The sequence below is a fragment of the Plecotus auritus genome, assembly GCF_963455305.1.
Source record: "Plecotus auritus genome assembly, chromosome: 9".
Taxonomy (NCBI): Eukaryota; Metazoa; Chordata; class Mammalia; order Chiroptera; family Vespertilionidae; genus Plecotus; species Plecotus auritus.
The window spans coordinates 89,995,054-90,014,641 of record NC_137783.1 but is presented as its reverse complement, the minus strand read 5'-3'; positions in this window follow the sequence as shown (position 1 = coordinate 90,014,641).

Sequence of the window (19,588 nt, the reverse complement as noted above, 5' to 3'; positions counted from 1 at the left end):
TCTTTTTCTTCTGAGTAGTAATTACTATAATTATTAGTAACAATTATTCCCCCATAAATCTAGTTTTCTCTGGATACTTTTGCCTGCTGAGACTCCTCTGATATTTTAATGCTTCTTCTCTAGGAAAAATAATTGATGCAATAGCTAAAAGGCTTTTTCAGCAGGTTCAGGTTATAGGGCAAGTCTAAGCATCTGTGAAGGCAGTTAGGCATGAGGGACATATTACAACACATTTTTCTTCAATCATCTGGCTAATGAGATGGCAATCTTGTTTTCCTTCTACGCCTGTCCTTTTTGCTCTTCATTTTCTTTCAGGACAAACTCAAGGGTAGGGGATTTCAGAGTTGTTCAAAATATAGTTCTTAAGATATATGATAACCTGGATGCACCAATGAGGAAAGCCAGGTTATTTTTTACTATAAAACCCTGAGAATTTTAATGGATACTTTTTAATGTAGTATGAGTGCCTGATGTAAGAAGTTTGTACATTTTTATTATTATTCTTAAATGAAAGATGAATCAAAATGATTACAGTCCTGAGTTCAAGGAAAATCGATTATTGTAACTCAGATTGCAAATATGGTATAATAAGAGAAGAATTTTTCTCTCTAAATTTACTTTGACCTTCTTCTCTCAATTAATTATTGTAATATTTGTATTTCTTTCCATAACATTAGAATGTCATTATGTTCTAATTGGTAGGCTTCTTGAATGCTATCTGGAAGTTTTACCACCATGAATTCCACAATCCTATCTAATAAAAGAGTAATATGCAAATTAACCATCACTCAGCTATACCCACAAGCCACGCCCACTAGCCAATCAGGAGCAAGTATGCAAATTAACTCCAACCAAGATGGCTGAGGCCACGGAGAGAACAGGAGGGAGGCTTGGGTTTCCCCGGCGATGGAGGAAGCCAAGCTTTCCACACACCCTGGCTAGCCCAGGCCTCCGCTTAAGGCTACAAAGTTTCAATTGTAGAAGGTAAATAAATCCCAGATACCTGGGCATCCGCTTGGGTCGCTGGGGGGCATGGTCGGCCTGCAAACCACCACACGCCCCTCGACCAGGCCACCCCATGCCCCAAGGGAACTCCCACCCTGATCCAGGACACCCTTCAGGGCAAACCAGCTGGCCCCCACCAGTGCACCAGGCCTCTATCCTATCTAATAAAAGAGTAATATGCAGATTGACCATCACTCCAACACACAAGATGGCTGCCCCCATGTGGTCAAATATCCTGCCCCATGTGGACACAAGATGGCCACCACAAGATGGCCAGCAGGGGAGGGCAGTTGGGAAGGACCAGGCCTGCAAGGGAGGGCAGTTGTGGGCGATCAAGTCTGCAGGGGAGGGCAGTTAGGGGTGACCAGGCCGGCAGAGGAGGGAAGTTGGGGGCAGTTGGACATCCCTCGAGGGGTCCCAGATTGGAGAGGGTGGAGGCTGGGCTAAGGGACAGCCCCCCGTGAATGAATTTTGTGCACCAGGCCTCTAGTTCTCTTATAAATATGGATGAAAGTATAAGCATTTGACCAGCAAATAGAACTTTATATTTCTGTTTTTATATTTATATAGTAGAAATATCTATACTAATAAAAGGATAATATGCTAATTAGACCAGATGTCTTCTGGATGTCCTTCCAGTCAAAGCTACGGTGGCAGGGGTTGAGGTAGAGGCAGTTAGGGGCAATCAGGCCTGCAGGGGAGGGCAGTTAGGGGCGATCAGGCTGGCAGGGAAGAAGTAGCGGATGATCAAGCCAGCAGGGGAGGGCAGTTAGGGGGGCAATCAGGCCGGCAGAGGAGCAGTTAGGGGGCAATCAGGCTGGCAGGCAGAGGCGGTTAGGGTTGATCAGGCAGGAAGGCAGGCGAGTGGTTAGGAGCCAGCAGTCCTGGATTGCGAGAGGGATGTCCGACTGCCAGTTTAGGCCTGATCTCTGTGGAATTGGGTCTAAACCAGTAGTCAGACATCCCTCGAGGGGTCCCGGATTGGAGATGGTGCAGGCCCCGGGCTGAGGGACCCTCTCCCCCATGCACGAATTTTGTGCACGGGCCTCTAGTATTTATATATTTCTGTTTTACATTTATATACTATATTTATATTTATACACTAGAAATTTGTACATGGGTAGGGTCCCTAAGCCTTGCTGGCAATCTGTGGGGCAACTGGTGGGGCGATCGGGGCCCCCCCGCTGGCATACATCTTAGCTGGCCTGTGGCCTGTGGTCTGGGGGCAGCTCCTGCATTGAGTGTCTGCCCCGTGGTGGTCAGTGCGTGTCATAGCGACTGATCATTCCACTCTTTGGTTGATTTGCATATTAGGGTTTTATTATATAGGAGGAGGATTATATAAAATTTATTTTATACTTGCCTCTTTTTATGTTGTTACACTAGTTTCATACTTTTTCTAACAATCATCTCTTTCTTTTTTTTTTAATATATATTTTTATTGATTTTTTACAGAGAGGAAGGGAGAGGGATAGAGAGTCAGAAACATCGATGGGAGAACCTGGGACCTTTCAGTCCGCAGGCCGACGCTCTATCCACCGAGCCAAACCAGCCAGGGCTAACAATCATCTCTTTAATGTGTGTGTGTGTCTGTGTGTCTGCATGTGTATGTGTGTGTACAAGTGTTTCTAGAATGTCCTTGGAATTTAATTGTGGAATGTAGAAAATTTTGTCAAGAAACATACCCATGTTCCCAATTCACTTACCCAAGATTAGTTTGCCTATACCCGTGGTCGGCAAACTGTGGCTCAAGAGCCACATGCGGCTCTTTGGCCCCTTGAGTGTGGCTTTTCCACAAAATACCATGGTCTGGGTGAGTCTATTTTGAACAAGTGGCGTTAGAAGAAGTTTAAGTTTAAAAAATTTGGTTCTCAAAAGAAATTTCAATTGTTGTACTGTTGATATTTGGCTCTGTTGACTAATGAGTTTGCCGACCACTTGCCTATACCAATAGTTCTCAGTGAGGTTGTATTGGACCCTGGAGAATCTTCATAATTTGGGGGGAGGGAGCATTTGAAAATTTCTGGCAGGGCGTTTTGACTTTTCTAATGATTGAGAGGGAATATTAATTAGTAAGTCAAGAAAGCTAACCATCAATGTGCACACAATTCGAAAATGAAGAATAGTTCAAAGTTTTTCACAGCTTTCAAATATCCGTCTAGATAGATTGAAAGTGATAGCCTTGTTTATCATCATTCAATCCTAGAACCAAACTCTGTGTTATTCATCCAGCACATTTTTGCACAGTTCCTATGTACACTGAATTTTTTAAAATGTAACTACTGTGTCATTTGAAGATAGGTTATCTTTTTTAAATTCAAATTTTCCCAAAATTTAGCTACTTTTGATTGTGTGTGCAGTGGATGCTGCTCTGACTATATTCCCATTAACTGGCCTATTCCCCTATTTTCTAGCTACTATGAAAATGAGTGCTAACTGCTCAAAGATACTCTTTTAGAGAATTGCCTTTGGCTCGAATAGGAGATCCCTTAACACCAGCTATGATCTGAATGTTTGTTCCCCCCCTCCCCCCAATTCATATGCTGAAATCCTAAAGCCCTGTGATAGTATTAGAAGTGGAGTCTTGCCCTAACCGGTTTGGCTCAGTGGATAGAATGTTCGCTTGAGGACTGAAGGGTTCCAGATTCAATTCCGGTCAAGGGCACAGGCCTGGGTTGTGGCCTCAATCCCCAGTAGGGGCCATGCAGGAGGCAGCCAATCAATGAGTCTCTCTCATCATTGATGTTTCTGTATTTCTCTCTCCCTCTCCCTTCCTCTCTGAAGTCAATAAAAATATATTTAAACACACACACACACACACACACACACACACACACACACACAGGTGTCAGATATGTGTTTTAAACTTGCAGCCTATCTCAATTTGAAAACTAAATTTTCATCAGAAATACTGATCTGTATTTAGATTTCATAATATTTACAGCTGAAGAATCAATTCACATACTCCAGGTTTTCCAAACATGCTTAAATTTTTTCTACTACTTGAATGGAATGATTTTAAAACTTAAATAAATTAAAATAAAACCAAATATAAAAAACTTCTATATTCAAACTAGCCACATCCAAGTGTGCAACTGACACAAATGTCCTGTGGCTACTCAATTGTACAACACAATTCCAGAGCTCCTGGAGGTATGGGGCTGAAGCTAGACTCTAGCTGAGAGCACATCTGCACTTAGATCCTACCTCTCTGCCCCTTCCCACTTCCCTCACTGGTCCTCTCCTGAAATAACTCAAGAAATTCCACGTGCCTGAATCCCAGTGCCTGACTCTGCTTCTCGGAACACTGACCTAAGACATTCATTTTTTATTCATCTCATATTACTGTTATTAGGGAAATTGGGGTATCTCTTTCCCCACTGAGTGCTAGGGATGGAGTTCCTATGATATCTCCAGAAAAAGAATTTTCTGAGACTCACATGCATGGGAAGATGAGTGATTTTTTTAAAATATATTTTATTGATTTTTTACAGAGAGGAAGGGAGAGGAATAGAGAGTTAGAAACATCGATGGGAGAGAAACATCGATCAGCTGCCTCCTGCACACCTCCTACTGGGGATGTGCTCGCAACCAAGGTACATGCCCTTGACCGGAATCGAACCTGGGACCTTTCAGTCCGCAGGCCAACATTCTATCCACTGAGCCAAACCAGTTAGGGCAGATGAGTGATTTTTATTTGCGTGGAATTACATCCCCGGGTTTCTAAAGTCTCATTCCAGTCATAGAAGTGCAGCTGGGGTTTCAGGAGAGCTAAAAGCAAAGCCAGTGTACCCTTTCCACGTTGCCGCCAGATCCGGCTCAGCATCAAGCTAGCTGCAGTCCATTAGTCCATTGTGTGTGGGTCCTAATGACCGTGGGCATGTGGGTGAATGCAGGGGAGCCAAGAGATCGTGGCCCCTGCAACCAGAGTCCCCAGGGCAGCCAAGAGCAACAAGAGCACAGAGAGCTAACATTTGGTGTTGTTGTTCAGGGAATTAAATATCCCAAATTTCATGCCCTTGTAGTGGCCATGCCTATTCTGATCAATGACCTGTTCCCAGGGGTGACTGATAGTAAGCACCTTTGCTGCCCCCCCCCCCCCCCCCCCCCCGCCACACACACACACTTTCCTGGGCATGGGTCTGTCTTTCCTTTGCTGGACCCCTGCGGAGTGTAAAGTTGTAGCTTCCCGGTGAAGCTGCCCAAATGACATGCCTATTATATTTGGCCTTCCCTTTGCTCCTTTTCTGTCATTAATAACTAGGTTAATCACAACAGCATCGTTACCACTGATGCATTATATTTATTTTTAAATATGTCTGCATTTTATATTAGCTATATGCTTCATTTTATGAAATAAAGAGGAAATTTCAAAATATTTTTATTTTCTTAGAAGAAGGCATGAGGTCTGACAGTCTGAGTTCCACTTTGCTACAAGTATTAGTATTAGATTAGAGGCTAACACATTTACTTTGGTGTATTTTTATCTGCAGAGCATATTATTTAGGACACTTTCAGATATTTACTAAAACATAAAAATTATTACTATATAAAATGGATAGCAATACTATTTTGCCACTGTCAGAGACATTAAATACACAATGGCACTACTGGCCACTTTTTGAGCCATCAGACCACAAATTAATTCAAATAATAAAAAAGGAGGACTTAGCGTTGTTTTGATCGCCCTCTGCTAATAAAGCTCAGAATTAAAGTGTAGCAATAGTTGATGAGGCATTTTATAAGCAACTTACACTAACTAAATGGAGGATATTTTTATTGTTGGTAATTATACCCATCACAAAAATGCCTGTGAACAGAAGAGAAAAAGAAAAGGGCAGGTAATTTAAAGCAGGGTATGAAAATACAAAGGCTGAGTGAGCCATTTGGGAAAATGTAAAATCGACTCTGACTTCAGCTAGAACATACCTAGCATTAGACAAAACCCACCCCTGGCCCCTTGAATTCTTTAATTCATAATCATTTTCTTATGTTCTGACATATCATAAGGAAAAAGTGTGGGTGCAGTTGAGTGAACAACAGTTTTAAAATCAATTAATTATCTGAACTTGTTCGAAACACAGTCTTATATTTAAAAAGAAAGAATAATGGCTGCTGTACAGGCTTTTATAAATGTGAGAATTAGATATGGCAATTTATGTTAAATTATACGTATATTGTTGTCTAGAGAATTCACTGAGGAATAATATAGGCAAAGGGAGTACTTGAGCTTTTAGGGAAATAGGTTCTGCCAAAAGGGATAGAGATTGTAATAATTTGGAAAGATTTCTGAAATTTCTAAAACTTTCTGTATATCTCAGAGAGGGACAAAACTAGAGAAATAAAATAGATTGCTATGGCTTTTTAAAAGAACGTAATGGGAAGATAAGATATTGCAAGTCGGCGTGGTCTGCTCACCCTATGAACCTCTTTGAGGTGCTCAGGAGGGAAATAGTTCTAGGGACAGAGAAGGCATTGCTCAGGTCTGCGTATAGGAAGGAGTGTTAAGTAATTGATGCTGTACTGGAATTCTATGGGTTAAAAGCTGCTGAAGGCCACCATCTAAATGAAAATGTTGACCCAGAGACCATCAACTTGTGGAAGCTAGTGACCATCACAACTCAACTTCTTCGGTTTATAAAAAAAAAAAAAATTGACACTTAATTGAACTAGTTTGTGATGTTCATGAAAATACTGAACCTTCAACCTCATCTGGGCTTATCTATGACTTACTAAGGCTGCCTTACTTTCCTATAAGTGTGAATTCAGAGCAACAATTTGACCGGAAGAAGTTGTGCCAACAGCACATTTTGTAATTGACAAGGTGTTGCAAGTTTAGTCACCATGTGTAGTCCAATGTGAAGGCAAGGCAGCCTCCATCAGCACAGTACATATGCCACTTGGCTCTGGAGTGTATTGAGGACATTGATGGGCATGTGCAGTTCCACAATGTGTACATTCTATAACTCAGGGAGCATTTTATGGGGTAGGGTTTTATTTATATTTTATTAAAAGTTTCATGATGAAGCACAGTTGGATAAAATCTGCTCGCTTTAAGCCTAGAAAAATATACACCAATGACTACTCAGGACCACATTGGTGCTTGTTCTGATCCTTAACTTAAAAAAAAAATTATCTTTATTGTTGAAAGTATTACAGATGTCTCCTTCTTACCCATTGGCCCCCTGCTCCTCACTCCTGCCCCCTCCCCAGGCCTTCTCTGCACTATTGTCTGTGTCCATGAGATATGCATATATGCATATAAATTCCTTGGTTAATCTCTTTCCACCCTTCCCTCTGAGACCTAAACTTTTATTTTTTATCCCTAAGTCATATAGTCTGGTAGGAAAATATCTTTTATTTTATATTATTTTTTTAATTCCTTTATTGATTAAGGTTTTACATATGTATCTTCATCCCTCCATTAACCTTCTCAACACCCCCCACCCTCCGCCACTCATGCCCTCACACCCCTGGTGTTCATGTCCATTGGTTAGGCTTATATTCATGCATACAAGTCCTTTGGTTGATCTCTCTTTCTTTCCCCCACCCGCCCCTACCTTCCCTCTGAGGTCTGGCAGTCCGATTGATGCTTCTCTGCCTCTGGATCTGTCCCTGTTCATCAGATTATGTTGTTCATTATATTCCACAAATGAGTGAGATCATGTGGTATTTGTCTTTCTCTGACTGGCTTATTTCACTTAGCATAATGTTCTCCAGTTCCATCCATGCTGTTGCAAATGGTAAGAACACCTTCTTTTTTACTGCAGCGTAGTATTCCATTGTGTACATGTACCACAGTTTTTTAATTCACTCATCTGCTGATGGGCACTTAAGCTGTTTCCAAATCTTAGCTATGGTGAATTGTGCTGCTATGAACATAGGGGTGCATTTACCCTTTCTGATTTGTGTTTCTAGTTTCTTGGGATATATTCCTAGAAGTGGGATCACTGGGTCAAATGGGAGTTCCATTTTCAGTTTTTTGAGGAAACTCCATACTGTTCTCCACAGTGGCTGCACCAGTCTGCATTCCCACCAGCACTGCAAAAAGAGTTCCTTTTTCTCCGCATCCTCACCAACACTTCTCATTTGTTGATTTGTTGATGATAGCCATTCTGATGGGTGTGAGATGATACCGCATTGTTGTTTTGATTTGCATCTCTCAGATAATTAGTGACTTTGAGCATGTTTTCATATGTCTCTTAGCCTTCCTTCTGTACTCCTTCGAAAAGTGTCTATTTAGGACTGTTGCCCATTTTCTGATTGGATAGTTTATCTTCCTTTTGTTAAGTTTTATGAGTTCCCTGTAAATGTTGGAGATTAACCCTTATCAGTGATGACATTGGCAGATATGTTCTCCCATGCAGTGGGCTTTCTTGTTGTTTTGTTGGTGGTTTCTTTTGCTGTGCAAAAGCTTTTTTCTTTGATGTAGTCCCATTTGTTTATTTTCTCTTTAGTTTCCATTGCCCTAGGAACAGTATCAGTGAAGAAGTTCCTTCGGCATATGTCTGAGATTTTGCTGCCTGTGGATTCCTCTAGTATTTTTATGGTTTCCCACCTTATGTTTAAGTCCTTTATCCATTTTGAGTTTATTTTTGTGTATGGTGTAAGTTGGTAGTCTAGTTTCATTTTTTTGCATGTATCTGTCCAATTTTCCCAACACCATTTGTTGAATAGACTATCTTGACTCCATTTTATGTTCATGCCTTCTTTGTCAAATATTAATTGGGCAGTGGTTTGAGTCAATTTCTAGGTTCTCTATTCTATTCCATTGATCTATATGTCTATTCTTATGCCAGTACCAGGTTATTTTAAGAACAGTGGCTTTGTAATACAGCTTGATATCTGGTATTGAGATCCCACCTACTTTGTTCTTCTTTCTCAGGATTGCTGCAGCTATTCGGGGTCTTTTTTTATTCCAGATGAATTTTTGGAGAGTTTGTTGTAGGTCTGTGAAATATGCCGTTGGTATTTTAATGGGGATTGCATTAAATCTGTAGATTGCTTTGGGTAGTATGGACATTTTGATGATGTTGATTCTACCAATCCATGAACATGGTATGTTCTTCCATCTATTTATGTCTTCCTCTATCTCTTTTTTCAGTGTCCTGTAGTTTTTCGCATATAGGTCTTTTACCTCCTTAGTTAAATTTACTCCTAGGTATCTTAATTTTCTTTGGTGCAATGGTAAATGGGATTGCTTTTTTAGTCTCTCTTTCTATAAGTTCACTATTGGTGTAAAGAAATGCCATAGATTTCTTGGCATTAATTTTGTATCCTGCTACATTGCCAAATTCATTTATTAAGTCTAATAATTTTTTGATGGAGTCTTTAGGGTTTTCTATGTACAATATCATGTCATCTGCAAATAAGCACAGTTTTACTTCTTTCCCAATTTGGATGCCTTTTATTTCTTCTTCTTGTCTGTCACAATGGCTAGTACTTCCAGTACTATGTTGAATAGGAGTGGTGAGAGTGGGCATCACTGTCTTGTTCCTGTTCTTAGGGGAAATGATTTTAGTTTTTGTCCATTGAGTATGATGTTGGCTGTGGGTTTTCCATATATAGCTTTTATTATGTTGAGGTATGATCCTTCTATTCCCACCTTGCTGAGTGTTTTGATCAAGAAGGGGTGTTGGAATTTGTCAAATGCTTTTTCTGCATCAATTGATATGATTATGTGATTTTTATCTCTCAATTTGCTTATGTGATGTATCACGTTTATTGATTTGCAGATATTGTACCATCCTTGCATCCGTGGGATAAATCCTACTTGGTCATGGTGAATGATCTTTCTGATGTATTGCTGGATCCGATTTGCTAGAATTTTGTTGAGGATTTTGGCATCTATGTTCATGAGGAATATTGGCCTATAATTCTCTTTCATTGTGTTGTCTTTATCTGGTTTTGGTATTAGGGTGATGCTGGCTTTATAGAATGAGCTTGTAAGTGTTCCTTCCTCTTGAATTTTTTGGAATAGTCTGAGGAGGATAGGTTTTAGTTCTTCCTTGAATGTTTGGTATAACTCCCCTGTGAAGCCATTTGGCCCGGGCTTTTGTTTGCTGGGAGCTTTTTGATGACTGCTTCAATTTCTTCCATAGTTATCGGCCTATTGAGATTATTAGATTCTTCCCAATTGAGTTTTGGAAGGTTGTGTTTTTCTAGCAATATGTCCATTTCTTCTAGGTTGTCTAGTTTGTTGGAGTAGAGTTGTTCATAGTATTTTTTAACGTTCTTTGTATTTCTGTGTGGTCTGTTGTTATTTCACCTCTCTCATTTCTGATTTTGTTTATTTGAGTTCTCTCTCTTTGCTTCTTGGTGAGCCTGACTAGAGGTTCATCAATCTTGTTTATCCTTTCAAAGAACCATTGATCTTTTGTATTTTTTTTTTTTTTTGGTCTCTATGTCATTTATTTCTGCTCTGATCTTTATTATCTCCTTCCTTCTGCTCACTCTGGGTTTTTCTTGTTGATCTCTTTCTAATTCTTTGAGTTGTAGAGTTAGATGATTTACTACCATTTTTTCTTGTTTTTTGAGGTAGGCTTGTAGAAATATAAACTTCCCTCTCAGGACTGCTTTAATTGTGTCCCATAGATTTTGGATTGTTGTGTTTTTGTTGTCATTAGTTTCCAGGATGCTTTTAATTTCTTCTTTGATCTCTTTGGTAACCCAGTTATTATTTAATAGCATGCTATTCAGCTTCCAAGTGTTTGAGATTTTTGGATTGTTTTTATTGTAGTTTATTTTTAATTTTATGGCATTGTGGTCTGAGAAGATGCTTGGTATGATTTCAATCTTCTTGAATTTGGGGAGACTTTGCTTGTGACCCAATATGTGGTCTACTTTTGAAAATGTCCCATGTGCACTTGAGAAGAACTTATATTCCGTGGCTTTGGGGTGAAATGTTCTGAAGATGTCAGTTAAGTCCATCTGATCTAGTGAGTCATTTAGGATTGCTATGTCTTTGCTAATTTTTTGTCTAGAGGATTTATCCAGTGATGCCAGTGGTATATTAAAGTCCCCCACTATGATTGTATTGTTGTCGATCTCTCCCTTGATATCTTGCAGGAGTTTTGTTATGTATTTGGGTTCTCCTGCATTGGGTGCATATATGTTTATCAGGGTTATATTCTCTTGTTGTATCGATCCCTTTAGTATTATGAAGTAGGCCTTCCTTATCTCTTGTTATGGCATTTACTTTGAGGTCTATTTTGTCAGATATAAGTATTGCTACCCCAGCTTTTCTTTCATTTCCATTTGCCTGAAAGATATTTTTCCATCCCTTCACTTTCAATCTGTGTGAGTCTCTTGTTCTGAGGTGGGTCTCTTGTAGACAGCATATATATGGGTTGTGTTTTTTATCCATTCAGCCACTCGATGTCTTTTGATTGGAGCATTTTGTCCGTTTACATTTAAAGTTATTACGGAAAGGTATTTGTTTGTAGTCATATCTATTTTTGTGTCTGTGTTCCTTCTTACCTGTTTCTTTCTTCTTTTTACAGCAGACCCTTTAGCATTTCTTGCATTGCTGGTTTGGTGGTGATAAACTCCCTTAGCCATTTTTTGTCTGCGAAGCTCCTGATTTCCCCTTTAATTTTGATTGATAGTCTTGCTGGATAGAGTATTCTTGGAATCAGTCCTTTGCTTTGCAACACTTTGTATACCTCCTTCCATTCCCTTCTAGCTTGATGTGTTTCTGTTGAGAAATCATTTGATAATCTCATGGGGGTTCCTTTGTAGGTAATTCTCTCTCTCTCGCCGCCTTTAAGATTCTCTCTTTGTTGTTGATATTTGCCATTGAAATTATGATGTGTCTTGGTGTGGGTCTTTTGGTGTTGATCCTACTTGGGACTCTCTGTACTTGTGTAACTTTTTTTTTCCCCAAATCCGGGAAGTTTTCTGTCATTGTTTCTTCAAATAGATTTTCTAATCCTTGCTGCTCTTCTTGTCCTTCTGGAAGCCCTATTATACCTATGTTACTTCGTTTCATGTTGTCCCAAAGTTCCCTTAGGCTTTCCTCCTGCTTTTTAATTTTTTTTCTCCAATTGCTGTTCAGATTGAGCTTGTTTCTGTACCTGATCTTCTAACTCACCAATTCGGTCTTCTGCTTCTTCTAGTGTACTGTTGAAACCTTCCATGGTGTTTTTGATTGTAGTTATATCACTTTGGATTTCTTCCTGATTCTTGCATAGGTTGTTGATTTTCTCATCCATCTGATGTATAAATTCCACGACCATTACTCTGAACTCTTTTTTGGTCATGTTGCATGCTTCAATTTCACTAATTTCCTTTCTTGGCAACTCCTCATTTTCTTTCCTCTGGGGATTGTGTTGTCTCCCCATTCTGACTGTCACCAGAAGATTCAAACTTCGAGTGGCGTGGACCTGGGCCGTGTGCCGTGGGAACTTTGTACCACCTGAGTTTCACTGAAGTGCTCCGACACTAGGACGTGTGGCTGACATGGGTTGGTGGGAACCAGGCTTGCCCAGGGTCAGTGTTCCCAGTGTTCAGTGTGGTCTCGTGTGCGCACCTAGAATCAGGGACCCTGCCTGCACCGCACTGTAGGCTTGTGCTGAAAATGAGTTCCCTAGTGCGTGCCAGGAGTCAGAGTTTCCCTGTGTCTGCACCAAGAATCGAGTATCAGAGTCTCTGTTGCCTCGTGCGGCTTCTCGCTGAGAATCAAGGTCCCCGTGTGCGGATGCACAAAAAATTGGAGTCACTGGCTCTTAGGGTGAATGCACTGTGAGTCAGGGATCCCAGGCGCACACGGTAAGAAACAGAGTCAAGTCGGTGGTGCTCAGTGCTACCTCTTGTCAGGAGAATCAGGGTCCAGGTCACCATGGGGGACTGGGTTGCACAATAGCTCTGTGGCGTGCCTGCACTGTGGAAAACTGACTTCCGTGTGCGCTTGCCCAGAATCAAAGTCAGGTGGCACTGCTGCCCTGCATCGGCTTTGCGTTTATTCACCCGATTGTGTTGTGGGGAGCAGATTCCAGTCTCTCAAATTCCAGTAGCAGCGCTGTGGTCCGCGCGCGCTCTCTCAAGCTCGAATTCCCCATAGGGGAGCTGTGCCCCCAAAGCTCAAATTCCCTGTAGGGGAGCTGTGTCCTATGCTCTCAAGCTCAATTTCCCATAGGGGTGCTGAGGCTCGAGCAAGGGGTGGGTCTATCAGTTACTATGGCACTATCTGCGAGCCTGCGGGGAGGGGGCTAGGCTCTTTGACTCACAGAAATCTGCTGCCAGGAAGTCTGGATTCTTGTTGTCTGTTGGTCTGAAGCTGTGGTCTCAGTTCTCTGTCCTCAGTGGCTGCAGGGTCCTGGTTTGTGTCTGAGACCAGGATCCTAGTCTCAAGCAGCTCTGTTTCTCAAGATGGCGTGGTCACTGGCCGCCCAGAAGTGTCTGCTTTGTGCACGGGGCTCCACTGTCTAAGACTGCCTGGTTTGGCAGCCCCTTGGAGGACCTGCAGAATCTAACTGTCCCTAGCTCATACACACACACACACCACACACAGCTACACTCTCCTCTATGGGTTCCTCACTCTCTCACACACTCTCCCTCCCTACCTTCCTGCTGGTCGCCATCTTCCATTCGAAAAATACCTTTTATGTTGACAATATTTTCACAGCTGAGTAATAATTATTTTTAACTTATTATTTTGAGGTCATTATTAGTAAGTCTCAATTTTGCATTTTTTGCCATATTTATATAGCTGATAAAGAGTGCTACTATTCCATTACTGAAGAGTAGAAGGTCTGTGTAAGAACAATCTGCTTTGGTCTATGTAAGCATTTACAAGTTTTCTCATAATAATTCGATTTTTTTAAAGTACCATGGTAAATGCCCTTATATAGTAATTCATTTAATCCTCATCACAGCCCTACAAGAAAGTGCAGAGCATTAATAGGGGCACAGTCTTTGGAGTTAAACTTTTTGGCTTCAAATCTTGGGGCTTTGCATTTGCTATTCTCTTGTACCGATTCTCTTCCCCAGGAATCCACCATGGCTTGCTCTGTGCTATCTTCAGATTTCTATTCAAACCTCATTCTGTCAGTGTGGGCTTCCCTGATTACCCTATACAAAAGCACACTTTCCCCCTCACCTGATTGGCTGCCTCCTGCATGTCCCACACTGGGGTTCTTGCTGCAACCTGGGCATATGCTCTGACTGGAAATCTAACAGTGACCTCCTGGTTCATAGGTCAATGCTCAATCACTGATCCATGCCAGCTGGGCTACTCTCATCTTTAATAAGCCACTATTTTCAGCATATGTTAAATGTTTGGAACAATAGGAGAGAAATTTATGCAAAGTATACTAGTATGTTACTGATTGGGGTTACTGGTTGAGATCTTAGTTCTTTTCATTGACACAGAAAAGATGTTAAGGTCAACAAAAATGAAAGTAAAGCAAAATGGGGGGTTATTTAAGATACATTCTGAAAAGGAGTGGGCCAGTCAAGAGAGAGAGAGACAATGGCCCTGAACTCCTGGGTTTAAAAGAGGGATTTTCTGGGAGGAGACTTTCATTTGCATTCAGGGATGACTGACAGAAACCATATTTCTTCTAGTCATGCCTTTACCCATAATGTATCCTGAAAAACCCACAGGGGAATGGGGGGGGGGGTGGGCGGGGACGAGCCTGAAAACCGAAATGCAAATCCTATATAATAAAAGCCTAATATGCAAATCAATCGAACAACTAGTGGAACGACTGGTTGCTATGATGTGCACTGACCACCAAGGGGCAGATGCTCAATGCAGGAGCTTCCCCCACCCCACAGGCCCCAGGCCAGCCAAGGCGGGTGCCAGCGGGGGGTCCCCCGATTGCCTTACCTGTTGCCCCACAGATCGGTAAAGGATTGCCGGCCAGGCCTAGGGACCCTACTCATGCACGAATTTTGTGCACCAGGCCTCTAGTTTCATTATAATTAGTCTAGGACCCTAGTCACATTGAGGTCATGTCATTTTCTTCTGAGTTTGGCCAAGAACTCACTGGCTCTGAATCTGCCCGCTGGTGGTCTGCTGGCAGCCCACAGAGAGGCCATCTGAAGGCAGTGTTGATCCTATCCCTGTTCAGGACCCAGGGCAGGCCCCACCCCAGCTGCTCCCATCTAACTTCTAACAGTATATTGTGAAGTTTATATTTCATTTAGGCATATAAACATATGAGTCAGTCAAATAAGAAAATTATGTAAAGTGTATTATGCAAACAGATTAGAAAGTGGGATTAATTAATTATAGTGGTAGTAAAAGTTATTGCAAGATGCAGATTTTAGAAATTCTAGCAATGATGACATTTGATTTGCCCTTAAAATTTAGAAAGCTGGATATGCCATTGAGAGTGTGAGAGTAGAAAGGCAGAGCAGATACTGAAAGCAACATGAGCAAAGCATGTTTCTCATGTAGGTAATATTTAAAACCAACCAATGTAATGACTGGCACATAATAATACTCCATCAACATATTAGCAATACACATGACAGAGCTGAAATTCTATCTCATAGTGTGAGTTCAGGCTGTGCTATTACTTTAATTACTTTAATCATCATGCTATATTGCCTCCTTATTCTGACTATATGTAGCAGTATTAATATTATTTTACTACTAAAATTTTGATTTTATTTATCAAGATCCTAATTGAACCCTGTCCTAATGTCTCCACATAGCAATGTTTAAAAGAGTTGGGTAAGGACTTTAAAATGATGAGAGGTTTTTTGTGTGTGTGTGTGTTTTTTTTGTTGTTGTTTTTTTTTAGAATGATTGTTACTATGATTGATAGACTGACTTGATAATACTATAAAAAAGAAGTTTATTTCCCTGATATGAGCAATTCTTGTATTCTCATTTGGTGATGTGGTGTCATGAGTAATAGAAAAGACATTTCAACCCCTTCTGTTAGTAAGAATCACTTCCTATTTGAGGTCTTTGTTAACAATTGATTTTTTATTTGAAAATGATGCTTAGAGGTCTTAATTCTCAAGTAATGTTTTCACAATTGAGTGCAAATTTGAGGCAATGTCACAATCTGAATACTTTCAGTCCTGCTCAAGTGTAAGATTAGATATTCATGGATCTAAATTTAGTTGGAGAGAACTTAACCATTGATAGAAGGGTAAGTTGTTTGCAAGGGGGCAATTTGGTTGAGGTCAAGCGAAGTTCAGGTCACAGATAATCTTTACTCTTCCTGGGCAATGAAACTTATGTATTAATTGCTTTCCAAGGAAGATATTCACAGGACAAAAACTAGAAAGGCAGCCAATAAAGGAACTCCACCCAGGTGATGTCTAGTCCTCACTCAAATGCCTGAATGGAATGTAGGTGCAATGGGCTCTATGCTGCTCTCTGGTCATTGAGACACAGTGTTCATTTCTGTTTACATGGTCTTAAGTTTGGGCTTTACTGACCTCTCTCACTTGTTATCTTCCTTCCCTAGACTATCAAAACTCCAAAATTAACAGCAAATTTTTTTCATCATATCCAGTACAGTACTATTGAGATAAGGTAAAGGAGGGAACAATAGCTTAGTTTTTATAGAAGTTATATGTCTATAATTATCTTCCTTCTGATTTTTTTTTCATGGTCTTCAAGCTATAAAATAGTTCTGTTGGTTTTTATTACCCATATAAATAGAGATATAGTTAAAATATATGTTTTCTATATGTTATTCAAACAGATTGTTTTTTTCCTTGCCAGGCTAAAAAACTGATGAAGCCAAGCAATGAGAGGATTGAAAGAGAAATTAACATTGCTCAGGGGAGTGTAATGATACAAAATCTTTTGCAAGCTGAGGATGATGAGGAAAGAAAGAATAAAGAAAGGAGATAAATGTGTTTCTTTCTATTTTCCTTTCCGGTGTTGTTCATCTACTTATATTTCTTTTAATCAAAAGCTCGTCTTCAGTTGCTTGGCCACCAACTTTGTTTTCATCAAGGAGTAGAATATATCCAGAACTTTGTACTAATTTTTTGCTCAATATGTATAACTGTGTGAAAACAGTATACTTTTGTGGGAAAATGATTGTAGATAGAAAATTTAAGGTGTGAGAAATAACAGAAGGTTTAGAAAAAGAAGCTTTTTTTCAATGCACTTGCTAAGATGCAACTAGATTTTAGCTCAAACAAAATAGTGTAACAAATTCTACAAAAACTGTAATAGAGAAAGGAAGAAAAAAAAAAACACACCAAAGAATTGTGCAGCACACAAGCAGTTGCAGATAAATGTGGGACTTATTATAAAAGTATTCCCCATGGCTTGAAATTCACTATAATTCTATATTGAAAAAGGCAAGCAGAATTCTAGAGAAATACAGTATAAATCAAAGAGATGGTCTTATTGTATATAAAGTAGTTAGACTTCACCAGAGTGCTATAAAATATAATGCACATGATATCTCAAGAAAGATGTAATTGTCTATGAAGGTATAACAGAAAGTAGACTGGGTCCTAAAGATGCCTGTGTGAAGAGCTTGGGGATATTTACAATGGTCAAGGGAGGAATTTGTGCTGATACACAGAACATATTTTAATTTTAGTCAGCAATTAATTGAATTGAGTCCAACTAGCCATTTTTCATTGATCCTGATATAAAAGCTAGTTCTGAAGAATTGAAAATTTTTACCTCCTTTTTTTCCTTTACAAGCCTTTTGTATGATTTTTGCTGTGTATACCTACTACTCATTCTATGAATCATCCTACTATTTTGCAGGGCCCTTTGTAATCTGCTCACTTTAATCAAAACCTAATCCAAAAATGTTTCATAACTATAAAACATTGTTTGTGGTAGGTTGTAAGGATATTAACACTTAATTCTACTAGGTAATAAAATAAATTGATAATGAAATAGAACACATTGCAATAAATCTGGGGTAGATTTAAGGCACAGTCCTTTGTCTTGATTATGTTAAACCATCTCACCTGATGCAAATATAACAAAGTAATTTACATGTTAATTCCCCTCCCTGTTCCTGGATTCTCTGTGATAACTGCAATTCACTTTGGTCAATTAGTTTGGTGTTACAATATTTTAAAAAAATGGATAAGACTTTAATGTCACTGAGAGGATAGCTTTGAGGATATTTTGATTATTTTCATCCTCTGATGTTAGTTACACTTTATTTTGTAGACCTACAGTTCTCTTCCAAAGCTGAGGTAGAGGTTGAAAAGGAAGCTGCTGATTTCCAACAGGCTACAGCTGTCTGAGAGTGGCAGGGACCATATCCAATCTTTCTTCTTGAACTACTCAGACCTGTGGTGAGAAGGCATTTAGTCATGCGGATGATTTCTTTTTTTTTAAATATATTTTTATTGATTTCAGAGAGGAATGGAGAGGGAGAGAGAGATAGAAACATCAATGATGAGAGAGAATCATTGATTGGCTGCTTCCTGCATGCCCCCTACTGGGGATCAAGCCCACAACCCAGGCATGTGCCCTTGACCTGAATCGAACTCGGGACCCTTCAGGCTGCAGGTGGACGCTCTATCCACTGAACCAAACCAGCCAGGGCAATGCAGATGATTTCTGAAGCAAGGTTTCATAAATAACCAAACTCTGGGAGTCTATCAGGTGGACACAGGCAAAGTTTGCTAAAGCTCTTGGGAGAAATCCACTTTACCCTTCATATTCATAGGGAATAGAGGAGAGTTCTTTGATGGGCCTCGGCTGGGATTAAAGGGCCTGCCTTCGAAACCACGGGAGAGAGCAGTGCTGCAATTCCTCTTCACATCTGACCACGTGTCACCTGCGGGGTAATTATACATCAAACTCAATATGGACGAAAACGGAATTACCGGTATGAGGGGCAGAATAGTGGCTCCCCCAGAGATGGCTGCTTCTGAATCCCGGACACCTGTGAGTGTGTGAAGTTACCTGTCAAAGGAAAGTGAAGGTTGCAAATAGAATTAAGGATGCCTGTCAGCTGACCTTAAAAGAGGGGGAGGATCCTGAATTATTCAGCTGGGTCCCATGTAATCACAAGCGTCTTTAAAAATCGAAAAGGGACTCAGAAGGCAGAGAGTCTGTGGGATTATGTGAAAGTCTCAGCTCCACGTTGCTGGCATAGAAGAAAGCCACAAGTCGAGGAAAAGAGAGACATTCTAGAAGCCGGAAAAGGTAAGAAATGAATTCTCCCGTAGAGCCTCCAGAAAGGAATGCGGCCTGCTGACACTGGAGGATAGCCCATTGAAATCCATGTTGGGTTTTTAACCTACAAATCTGTAAAATGATAAATTTGTGTTTCTTTAAGGCACTAAATTTCTGATAAATTGTTACAGCACTGATAGAAAATGAATACCGCCCCCCCCCCACACACACTTCTCTCTTTGTTCTAATTACTCCTTTAAACTGAAATTTGCTATGAATCTACTTGCTATATGAATTTATAGTTCAGCTGCAGAGTCTTTCTGGAATTTTCATTCTTTTCTTTAAAAACGAATCCAACAAAAATATCTAATAAGCATAACCAGCAATGTGGTATAAGGGTAATACTGATTTTCGTGGCATGTGTCAAAGTTCCGAAACTCTACTTGTTATTGGTAGTAGCTGACTGGCATGGATCTAGTTCTTCCTAGCTTACTCTGTACTAAGCAC